The sequence below is a fragment of the Cyprinus carpio genome, chromosome A10, assembly GCF_018340385.1.
Source record: "Cyprinus carpio isolate SPL01 chromosome A10, ASM1834038v1, whole genome shotgun sequence".
In the NCBI taxonomy this organism is placed as follows: Eukaryota; Metazoa; Chordata; class Actinopteri; order Cypriniformes; family Cyprinidae; genus Cyprinus; species Cyprinus carpio.
This window is the reverse complement of record NC_056581.1, coordinates 13,264,903-13,278,159: the sequence shown is the minus strand read 5'-3', so window position 1 is coordinate 13,278,159 and position 13,257 is coordinate 13,264,903. Positions and strand designations below refer to the sequence as shown.

Genomic DNA, 13,257 nt, shown 5'->3' with positions numbered 1-13,257 from the left:
AAACTAAAGCTGCTGCTCTATGGAAACTAATAATTGTGTCAATGAGCAGCTAGTTGTGTTTGCGTATCTACAGTACGCTTTGGTGTCTATGAGTGTGTGTCTTAAACAGTGTGAACTCGACCCTCAGACCACCAAGGCAGTAAAACTATGATCCTTTTTGAGCTTTGTAATACACACTATCCCACAAACATTCAGCCTCTGTCTACTCTTCATCTAGGCTATTTCTACCACAACACACACACACACACACACACACACACACACACACACACACACACACACACACACACACACACACACACACACACACACACACACACACGCACACCTATCCCATGGGTTTTCTCCAGACAGTTCCTGTATTGCTCATCAGTGCATGCAGATTTAATACACACACACACACACACACACACACACACACACACACACACACACACACACACACACACACACACACAAATACTTATGGACCAGTGCCATTTTCCCACACATGCTAAAGTTATTTAACATCCATCCACTGGGAACATAAGGAAGTTTCTTGTTTAACTAAACATGACCCTGAAATTCCTTCAGTATGGACCATGTCCTCCATTCTCAAACTTAGTCATAAGAAAGAAAAATCACAAAGGAAGCCCTTAAACATCTCACTTTTTTCTCCAAGGCAGCAATGAGTTCAGATGGTGAGCAAATGGATACTTTTGCTTAAGTATCAGATTTTGCTCTTGGGATAAAACCCAAGTGATTTTAGGTGAAACATTAGAGACAAAGTCAATGCTTAAAGCATAAAACATAACTGACATATAAGAGTATGATTTCTTCAAAAAAGAAATGAACAGTAAAACGGAGTTAAAAAAAAAAAACAACTAGGCAAAACAAAACAAATGTTTAACTTAGTTTAGTATGACTGACTGTTAGAAGAAAAATATATATATTTTTAACTTTAATTTTAAGCTTTTTAAAATGACAAAAGGACATGCTTCATATCAAAAGTTCAAAAATGAGCCATTTTGGCTTCAAAATAATTTGAAGATATATATTCTAGTACCTCTAGGCATCGGTAGACAGCTGTGGTTATGGGTAAGATCTTAAAACCATAGTGGAGTTTCCCCATTAAACATTCAGTGTGATTTATCCGTCTTTTAGAAGAGCCCGTTCCAGAGCCGCTCCTCTTTGCCACTGACTTCAGCTGTATGTTTCTCTTTCTCTACACTTCAGCTCCTGACTGTAACGCTTACTGTATGTGCCAGTCCCTCTTCCGCCCTCCCCTCCAGTCCTCTAAACAGCTGGAGTATGTACAGTCTTCAGCCCCCCGTCCCCCTCCTCACCCGTGAGCATGTGAGAAAATGAACATGTGCTGCTACCTTCAGGGCACCATCTATCATACGCACACACACCCGCAGCTGGAGATGCAACCTGTCGGACTGCCTGTTCCCACACACTGACAAAATTTGGTTGAGTGCTAGAACAAATCTCCCTCTCTCTCTCCCTCTATAATACTATATAAAACAATATATAATTATTATAGTGATAAAATAAAATCCAAAAGTAATAAAAGTAACATTATTAGGCAGCTGTGGGACATTAGATCTCTCTAAACCACAGCATAAGGCTTCACTTTTTGTCCAGTTTATTTTTGCTGATGATGCTCTTCCATAACATTTAAGATTCTCTAAAACTACTTTAATATCTTCACTGTTCCTTATTATTACAGTTACGTCATCAGCATAAGCGGATAATTTCACATTATTTGAAATATTTGACCCCTCAATATGAAAACCAGTCAACTGTTCTCTCAATTTATACAGTAATGGTTCAATTACAAGGCTATACAGTTGCCCTGAAAGAGGGCATCCTTGCCTTATTCCTCTTTTTACTTTAATAGGAACACTTAAACCTCCATCTATTTTAACCATACATTCAGCTTCATTATACAATAAATTAACCCATGAGATAAAACCTCTCCAAAAACCAAAAGCTTTAAGTAAATCAAACAAATAAGCATGCTCAACTCTGTCAAACGCTTTTACTTGATTGAGAGATATTAATCCCAGATCATTATCCTTATACATAGCATAATCTATTATATCTCTCATTAAAAATAGATTATCCTTAATACATCGGCCCTTTACACAATATGATTGTTCCTTGATGATTAATGCACTCATATAATTATTTAATCTATCAGCAATACATTTAGAAAAGATTTTATAATCCATACACATTAATGCAACAGGTCTCCAATTCTTCAAACAATACAAATCACCTTTCTTCGGTAACAAAAACAATACTGCCCTGTTACAACTCTTAGGTAAAGACCCAGTGTATACTGAACTTAAAAGCATTTCAAAATAATCTTTTCCAATCACATTCGAAAAATGTTTCTAAAATTCAGATGGAAAACCATCAAGACCAGGAGCTTTCTGTGATGATAAATCTTTTACAGCTTTTGTAACTTCTTGAAAATTGGGTACCAATACCAGTGAAAATCCATGGTTCTTGGTACCAATTTCGGTACCAAAGCAAAACACAAAAACATGCAATTAAAAATTTGACTATACTTTCATTTAATCCAAACTGTGTACATATTTAATTTTAAAGGAATTTTGAATTTTAAGGCCGGGACACACCAAGCCGACTTCAAAGAACTAGTGTGCGATGAATGCCGACGTTGTTGTTGAAGATATACGAGATAAATGCAGATATACAAAATGTAAACAAAGCAGCGCTTGCTTATCATTTTGAATATCAGTAAAGTTGATAACGTTAATTATTTTAAGCAGCTCATGTTGTTTTGAAAACTTTCGCTTATTAGAATGATTGGGAAAGATCACGTAACATTTAAACAGCCTTCTGTCTGTACCGCCTTCATTCACATGTTTGTTTTAATCACTTTTGCTTTAATTCTCGGCACTTACTCGTTCGCTAAACTGAACATCCAATCAGAGCTCTCACTCTCGCCAATGGCCTAATGGTTCAACATGTTGAATCGGGCAAACTGCTGCCGATGTGAGCCTGACGAGAGCCAACGAGTGGAACACACCAAACAAACTAGCCCGACCGTCGCTCACCGTCGGCCCGACGATGGCAAATGGACAATTGTCGGCTTAGTGTGACCCGGGCTTTAAAGATAAGAATAACAACTAAGTTAGCTAAAAAAAACCCAGAACTGCTTTTCTGACCGATATGACACAAACAATGTTAACCATTTGTACATTCTCTAACATGTATATTTTAGATTCACAATTCATTAAAAAGCACCTGGTGTGTAAAAATAGTAAATATCATCATGTCAACCAGTTTTTTTTTTACCCTAATAAAAGTTATAGGAGCATTAAATAGTTAATAAAGAAACTTAATTCTAATGCTCATTATATTAGCGTTAGCCGCGCTTATGCTAACGATTAACTACTCTAATAACAGCCCTCATTTCAATCCGACATTCAAATTAAAATATTTCATAGTATTCATAACAGAAGCGGTGTTTCCCACAGCGGCATATGCAAATTCATTCTCTGCCAGTAGGAAGTGCTTGTAGAGCGCGCAAGAGAGAGAGGTTTCCCTGGTAACGGCTGTAATCAAATAAGCGCTGAGCCTGCGTTCACAAATGCTGCTCAGGCATTACAGGCAAGATGACATCCATAATTTTCTGAAGACAGTCGGTTTTCTTCAGAAATACAGTGTTATAAAAACACCCGCACCAGGTTTAGACTGACACGTGCAGAGCTCATGTTTATTCAACGAAGTCAAAGCCTTTTGTAAAATCTGTTTGTCGCGGTCAGTTTTGATATTTCCCAATGTATGGGAAAAACTGTGAAACTTACCTGCTTGAACTCTTTAATTTGATCTGGGTGTCTGTCTTTAAAGTTTTTTGTTAGTTTTGTGTGCTTTCTCCTTTTGAGGTCACCTCATCTCAGTGCTTTTATGAAGAGAGCGCATCTGCGCACCTTTCGGATAGCGCACCAAGAACCGGGTTGACCGGGTACTTGGTACTACCGGTACTTAAAAAAAACTGGTACCGTAACATTTACGTTTTTTTAGTACCGACTTGGCACCGAAGTACCAGGTCTTTTGACAACAATAGTTCAGGCGTCAACTTTTTAAGACATGAAAATAATTCATCTTTACATTTAGAATCCGTGACATTAGCTGCATATAAATCAGAATAGAAATCAACAGCAATTCTTCTCATTTCATAAAAATCATAGGTAACAACACCATCTTTTTTTAAACCAACCATCAATTTTCCTTGATTAGTCTTTCATTCTAAATTGAAAAAAAAAATTGTAGGTCCATCAGTGTCTTTATTTTGGATAAATCGTGCCCTAACAAGGGCACCTTTAACTTTATCATACAATAAATTGTTTAACTGAAGCTTTTTCTCTGAAAGGGCAGTTTCAAATTGAAGTACATTCCTCGCCACATCATTTCCTCCTCTATGTCAGAAATCTCCTTCTCCAAGTCCTGTATCCTGATCTTTAATGTCCTTTTTGAATATGATGAATATTGCTGACAGAAAACTCTAATTTGCACTTTTCCAATGTCCCACCATTGTTTAATATCACAATAATTCCCTATTTGCATTCGCCATATTTCCCAAAACAATTTAAAATTCTCACAAAAAACATTGTCTTGTAAAAGTTTATTATTAAAATACCAATTCAAATTCCTTTTACTTTCTTTCAAAATGACAAAGTCCATTGTTATCATTTTGTGATCTGAAATGATATTTGGAATAATATTAACATTACCCGCTCTGTTTCTTGAATCACAAGAAATATAAAAACGATCCAATCTAGCAGCATGTACTCTACCATCTGTAACTTTTACCCAAGTGTATTAAGCAATGGGGTTTTTATTCTCCAAATATCTTCAAGATTAAAAATTTTAACCATATTAGATAATACACATGCTGATTTATGGTGAGGTTCTTCAGCATTTCTATCAATGTTAAAATTCAAAGTGCAATTCCAGTCTCCTGCCATTATAATTACATCTCCTAAATTAAGAGTTTTTAAAACACAACCTAATTTCTCAAATAAAAGAACCCTTTCTGTTCCCCCATTAAGAGCATACATATTATTAATTGGATTATTAGTTTTATGTATTTCAGCTCTTACTATAATCTTCCAGGTTCTATATCATATCTAGTTACAATTTTTGCTTTCAAATTTGAATTAAATAGTCTCGCTAGTAATTAGATTGCTAACATTAGAGCCATGACTTAAAACTTTTTCTTCTTTCAACAAAAATCATTATTAATAATTACTCATATTACTATGGGTTTCTTGAAGAAAACCTACTGCAATATTCCTAATATTAAAGTATTCTGAAACTAAAGCCTGCTTTTTCCTATCCCTCAAACCATTTACATTTAGAGAACCTATTTTAAGATAATCCATGAAAAAGAAAGAGTAGAAAGAAAAGCAGGAAAGAAGAAAAAAGATACACAGACACATACATAAAGCCATAATGTCTATTTAGCTTTACCTCGAATTCTTCTTTCATTCACATTCTTTCTATCTTGTCTTATAGTCGTTATGTACTTCTTAAGTCTATACCGTTTCTGTTGGGATAACACAGTATGATTGTACGTTTTACGTGCCCACATTACAGAAGCAACAAACTTTTCCTTTTCAGGGAATAAAAACCCTATCTCTACCTTTTTCCCTTTAGTCTGTTCCACAGAGTAAAAATCATCATCACTTTATAGGGATCTGACAAATCCAACAAAATCCAACAAAAGGGCAGCTGTGGCCTATTGGTTAGAGAGTTCGACAGCGCTCTCTTCCACTGTCAATACTCATGGCTGAAGTGGCACTGAACCCCCAGTTGCTCCCTGGGCGCTGGATATAGCTGCCCACTGCTCCGGGGGTGTGTTCACTTCTCACTGCTGTGTGTGTTGTGCGGTTGTGTGTTCACTTCTCAGTGCTGTGTTTTAGGGTATTTGTTAAATTTCTTGGCTTTTGTAAGGTTTTTCTTTTTTTTTTTTTCTTAAAACTGAACCCTATATTAATCTTTACACACAATAAACTATAAAAATCAACTAAAAAGAAAAAACACATACAGAAAAAAGAAAATAATAGAAAAAGCACACAACAGCAAACCGCTCTCAAACACAAACCCTTCCCACTCCCAACATGCACTCTGACAGAGAGAGAGAGAGAGAGAGAGAGAGAGATCAGAGGGTTAAGTGTGGGATAAAGGGCTCTGGGCACACTCCCCAGAGTCCTCACACATTCCCTCCTGGGAACACGACAAGGCTGCACATGTGAGGCTGTGTGTGTGTGTGTGTGTGTGTGTGTGTGTGTGTGTGTGTGTGTGTGTGTGTGTGTGTGTGTGTGTGTGTGTGTGTGTGAGGCTGTTTTTTTTTGTGTGTGTAAAGACAGCAGTGGCAGACAGAGGAATGCAGGAATCATATGGCATGAGAGAATCAGCAGTCAGAACCGAAATAATAACAATCTATTAAACAGCAGGCTACTTTTTATTGGACAACTGCTAAATTTTCAGTTGATAGATTTTATGCATTTGTGAAAAAATTGTGAGCGATGCAAAATGTGTGTCACGTTACTAGATGCCATGCTGTATTTATTATATGTGTTATGTGGTTACTAGGGTGTTGTTTCGTTACGAGGCAATTACAAAGAAATGGGCGTTGCTAACTGACCCAAGTCAAAATTTTAAGGCTTTCATGTCTCTATGATATTCTGGTCTCTAGATATGGCTAGGGTCCCTCCTTAAATGTAAGATTATGGGATTTTTGGGGGGATATTTATTTTTAATATTTTTTGGGGAGGGGGAATATTATGTTGTTATCAGTTGTTTCTGTTTAACCAATAGTAAGAACAAGTTATGTGTCAGATTATAATACTCATGGGTTAGTTCAAACAGTTTGGGTAATACTTATACTGATCCTAGCCTTAATAAACAATCTTCTCTGTGATTCACATGTATGACCATACCTCTTTTAAAGGTGCAGTGTGTAATATTTAGGAGCATCTATTGATAGAAATGCAATATAATATATAACTATGTTTTCAGAGGTGTATAAAGACCTAACGAGCCTTTATGTTTTTATTAACTTAGAATGAGCTATTTATATCTACAAACACCACGGGTCCCCTTACATGGAAGTCGCCACCATGTTTATACAGTAGCCCTTAAAGGACAAACAGACCACGTTTCGTCACTATGTTGTTCTTGCAAATAAAACACTGACACAATGATGAACAAGTAACAATGATATTTGCAATAACATATCTTCGCTGTCTCAGACTATGACATCTTCTGTATTGGTCACAGTAGCTTCTCTAAAGGGAGGGACTTTGCTTTATGATAAAATACACACTTTAAGAAATGTATGATTCAAGTTTTAAAATCGCCTTTGACTTGCATTAATAGAACATTCAGCATTCAAAATCTATTTATCAGTGATAATGTTGTACAGTCCAATGATGTCATAATGGCATGGGTCCATTCTCTCTGGAACCCATTCCTCTGACTTTCTTCTCCTTCTTTGGATCATTTTACTACAAATGCTGGCTTGCAACTTATTGCAATACCTTCAGGAAATTCCATTCAAATCTAGTTCAAACTAGCACGATTCTCTCGACCATTGTATGCTATTCCAAAAAATAACACCAATAGCTCCCGCCTTTAGTGTGCCATTGTTTTGATGAATATGGACAGGAGATGACTGTTGGCTGAACTGAATCACTGGCCGACTGAAGCCCAACCCTACCGCTCTGACTGCTGTTGAGCAACCGCACACATGCCACAGCAGCTCATGATATGACAAACGTACATATTCAGCATCCAGGAATCTGCCCTGAAACAAGAGTTAGATAAGGGCACTGATCTTTACCCATTTCAAACATATCTATATTACTCTAAAAAATTATCTGCTAGTATTTTTTACTGTGTCAACAAATGAGGTGAATATCTATTGTGGTATAATAAATAGATGTAGAATTTGAATATGTATTTGGCAGATTTCCTATGTGCAGTCAGGAATCTGGTATGCTGTACGTGGGCGGAGAAAAGTATTTTTCTTTCCGATACAAAAATAATATGAAAGTACAGGCTTGTACATAACTGTCACAGCAGCAAACCACAAATTAAATGAACAATTCAATGAAAAATGACAAATCTGTCAGTTTACTCCTATTGTTGTTCCAGCTCTGTATGAATACAAAAAGACAATGCACTGATCGAGAGATGATGCTTACGTGCTGGTCCTTTTTGATTAATTAAAAATGAAGACCTCTTTTGAGCTGGTTCTTTTAATGACTGAAACACTGCTCTGTATATTCCATAGCATAATTAGAGAGAACAAATTTAACATTCTAACTAAAATATACCCAAATCAAATCAAATTGAGAGCTGATGAATAAGAATAGAGTCAATGAGAACCGGAACCAAATCAGATTCAAATCAAATAGACAGCATGTGAACTGAAATCAAATAGAGAGCTTGTGAAGTGGAATCAAATTAAATTGAAAGCTTGTCAAGTGGAATAATATCAAGAGCTTGTGATTTAAATTCAAATGAATTCAAATCAAGAGCTTGTAAATCTGATTCAAATCAAATAGAGAGCTTGAGAATGAGAATTGAAATTGACCTCTACCTGACAAAAGACCCCTCCAAAAACATATTTATGATGCACTGAAGAAAGTGCAGTGCAAGACACACAATTAAGTTGCTCATATTTCAATCTTATTATGGCACTGCCTTCAGTCCACATTTAGCTCAAACCATTTCAAAGTTGCAGACCTGCTTTATTAAAGTGCTGCTGATGACAGGCACAAGGCCCAGTTTTTGATGGAATGGGGTATTCTTGGACTCGACTCTTACAGCTGCTAACACTTAGCCTGCAGTCAGGTAGAAGAATGTCAGGTTAAGATTTAAGACAAAGTCAGAGAGAATCTACCTCTTAAGAACTGAATTTCCACTTTTGGGTCTCACCATTTAAGAAATAAAATAAATGTCAAATTAATGAATTAATTAACAACCAATAACCTAACTATCACACACCTGAAACCACGACTAAGTGTGGGATATCATTTTAAATGAATGATTTTGTCTCCGCAGATAGAGGTGAATATATCCTTCAGCATGATATGCGTCCAAATGCCATAGTCATGACTGGACAAGCCTTTAATTTCACAAGAGATCTCCAGCCGTCCAGACCTCCACGAGCCGAATGACAGAATAACCGGCAGGCAGTCCAAACATTCCTGCTGCCATGAAAGAGAGAGAAAGTGTGTGTGTGTGTGTGTGTGTGTGTGTGTGTGTGTGTGTGTGTGTGTGCATGAGCAGATCCAACCAAAGCTGCCACACACTGCATTTCTAAAGCATTTCACTGTCAAAGCAAAGCTAAACATCAGTAGTATTATTACAAACATATTTAACAAATCATATTTGTACTTTTATCTATGCCTCTCAGTAATACTTCTTCAGACAAACCAAAACAAACCACCTAGCTAGACCTCCAAGAACGCAACACACTGGCGTTAATCTCTTGAAACAACAAATGTGATTCGCTATCATATGCTTTAAGTAGGGTTGGGCAATGTCTACAATATACACACTGGACGATGTGTACAGTGAAACATTGCGATGGACACTGACATAGAAGGTGGGGGGTTATGGGGTGTGCCCAAAGCATGAATCTGTATTTAGAAAGGCACGGAAAAACAAACGGAATACAAATAACGATTGCTAACGGTTGACTGTTACATTACAGTACATAAAATTTAACTTAACACATAAACAGAGTTAGGGGAAATGACTGAGGATGATGGTGAATGATTTGCAGATCCTGAGCACCACTGACAAACATGTACGTGCATTCAAAAGCAGTTTTAATGCCAGGCATAATAACAGCTCCCTGATGCCTGCAATTTGATGGCATCGTCTATAAGCTCAACCCTAACTTGAAGTATTAAAGGGTTATTCATTAATAATGCTGTTGACTTGTGGATAATACTTTGGATTTGGACAGGCTGTTCTCTAGTGCCAGAAACAAAAAACTCTTTACATCTAGAAAACACAAGTTAACTTGGTCTTGTAGACTGTTAGCACGTCAAAGCTAAAAACAGTGCTTCATATTTACGCAAACAAGACCAAAAAATAAATCAGGCCCATCTTTTGTAACACTTAATAATGTCTCTGCATCATGTCTAGCTTGAAGGTATCATAAAGTTCACTGACATTTCAAAAACGTTATATATGGAATCACTTTAATATCTCAGTTCTTTTACAAGACAGCAATGACAATAAATGGAGAGCAAAGGGATACTTTCTAAAACAGATTTTTCTCCTAAAAAACATAATCAGAAATCTCAACAACATCTCAAACTGTGCTCAGTTTTGGTAATACACGAAAGTTTGCAATCAAGTGTCACGGATTTCAATATGAACTCACATTTTTATCATATTTATCCAAATTTAAACTATCTGGGCTATGTTCTTCAACTCAATTTATGACTTTATATTCTTCTTCTCATTTTATTGCTCCTAATGAATTTTAAGAGAGAAACATCTGAGACAAATTTACAATACACTGCTGATATATATAGAAATAAAAATGTAGAGGCTAAGAAAGATTAGTCCAAACTGTTACCCAAAGCACTTCTCATACCTTGGGATATCTTCTTCAGCAGCTGTTGCCTAGCAATGATACGGGCTAGGCGTAGTCCAGAACGCCTGTGGTGGCTGTCCAGTCTGAGGTATATATCTTGAGTCACTGGAGTCATGCTTCCCAAACACTCGCTGTCCATGGACTCATCTGAGAGGTCAGTCAGCATTGTGTCCATCTTATCAACTGTCCACAGGTACAGAGGCACTAAAAAGCACTTCGTCTAACTTACAGTATCACTCCCTTAATGTTCACACACAGAGTCAAACACGCCCTGAAATATACTATAAAGTGTGGTCCTTTTGTCATATACTCACTGAACACTGACAAATACACAGACCCAAACACACCTAAGCATGAAGTCAGTTCTGATCGGAGAGCACACTTTCATCTGCATCACCCACTTAATGGTCGTGTGACTGCGAGAGAAGCCAATAGGGTTGGGAGGATAGAAAGCACTGTGCAGCCAACTGAACTTCAGCCAAAAACCTGCTTCAGAGTGATTTTAGAGTGTGTTTCTCAAGTACAGTCTGGGTATGTATTTGTATGTGGAAGTATCAGCCAAAAAAAAAAGAGAAAAGAATGTTGCACCTGGGGAAAAAAAACACCATCCAACATACCATATGCTATAAAAAAAATCTTAAAAGTGAATTGCAGTGGGAAGGAGAGAGATTTTACAGCTGTCAGAAACAACAGCAATATCCTCAGAGATCTCAGTGACATCTGCTAAATATTTCAAATCAAAATTGTCTAGAATAATATGCACAGCAAACAGAAAGAAACACTATATATTGTTGTCGTAAGCATGATAACTGTTCTCAAAAGTAAGGTTGAAGTCAAGAAACCAAGATTTTTGGCCACCGGGACGGCTCATATTTGGTTGGTCTTGGGTGATTGGCCATGATAGAACTTGTTATTGAAACGAATAGAAAATTAGTGGTGTTGGCCATCTTTAAGGAGCTCTGTAAATTGCTGAGGGCTCAGAAAAGACCTTGTTCTTGTGAACTCCACACGAAGACGAAACACAGCATCACGTGGAGCTTGAACAAACCAACATTCCAGACTTGGCCAAACACTTCTACTGAACTGTGAAAAATCAAATAAAAAAACTGCCACATTTCTGTTGTATGCTAGCAATGTATAGGTTTCCCCACCTTTAATGTATGAAACATGCATGAACAAGTGTAGAAAGATGCTGTTGAAGCTTAATGAGGAGAACCTGACAATGACTGCCATCTGGTGGTCATGGAATGCAATTAGTTTTGAAAAAGTCAAATTCATAATTCACTCAGTTCAGCTGAGGACTACCTTCAGTCTGCATAAACCAATACAGAATTCAGTCCAGCTAAGACATCCACCCACATAAGGGCTGTGCCAAAATTACCTAAACATGAACTTGATCCATGACAACAAACCCATGTCATTACGGGCATTCACTTATGAGCTAAATCCAGCGCAGGTCAACCAGAGGTGAGTTGTTCATGGTCTAAATTGGGGAGACACTGCTTAAAGTAATCCCACATGTTTTGTCAGTAACGAGAGTCGACAAGTTCAGTATCCCCTAAAATCCACACAGCTACAAAACACTGTGATTTTAATATATACATCTTTATATGCGATGTTTACCCAAAGGATAAAAGGTCTGAGTGCTGGAGCAGAAATTAATCCCTGGGTTAAAAAGAGAAGAATGAGGTTAGTGGGTTGAAGGAAAGAGAGGAGTGTCTGTACAGCACTCAATGAGTCCAGATTGCTTTTAAATGAACTTTTCCTGTCATTTCCTCACTTAAAGCCACACAGGAGTAAGCAAAGCCCTGCCATTCATGTTATAATGGACTCAATTCTACTAGAATTACATTATACCCCATGGCATCCATAGAAACATTCTCAAGCTCAATATAGGTCAGTAAAATACTATAATATACTATTCACATGCCCCCTCAAACTTTTGAACCAAGTGGATTTTAAATGCACCCCCCCCCCCACCAAAAAAAAGGTAGGCTACCTATAAATGCTGCATGACTATTATAAGCAAAGAAAAAGGTGTTTAAAAGAAATCACTCATTCATGTCATTCACAATCCAACAATTACATCTTTCATAAATAATTTGCTTTTAACCTGCAAAGAGTTAAACTCAGTCTCAGTCTCAGATCTCAATATCGCTATCCTCAGGATGCTCAAAACTCAGATGACTTCTTTAATGTGGAACAAAGTGTCAAAGCTGCTCTTTTCAATACAACAAAACTGCATGGTTGCTGGATCTCAAGTTCAGTTTTAATTCAGCTTTTTTTTCTGAAATACTGTATTTTGCTATATTTTCAGCATTTTTACCTGTGTTAACCAACATCCTGAACAAACTGTTATAACATTATTCTCTTAACACTGTTTAACTTAAAGCTCAGGTAAAAAATAACTATCTTAAAGACTGAAATTTCCAGCATTGATAAATCTGATGAAAGACTCTGGAGGGCAATAACATGTAAAACGAGACAGAATTAGTTTTTGAGCATGTATGAAAACTATAATTTACTGCTACTATACAAATGTTAAAATTGTTGAGAACTGTATTATACTACCAACATATTCATCTGTACTATACTATCACGATGGGAGAACAAACAGA

The 13,257-nt window shown here is 36.9% G+C and overlaps 1 pseudogene; it reads right to left on the bottom strand.

The window, feature by feature from the left end:
• The window catches only part of LOC109053303, a 36,796-nt pseudogene extending 24,337 nt beyond the window's left edge, over window positions 1-12,459 (bottom strand).
• Between the last annotated feature and the right edge of the window lie 798 nt (window positions 12,460-13,257).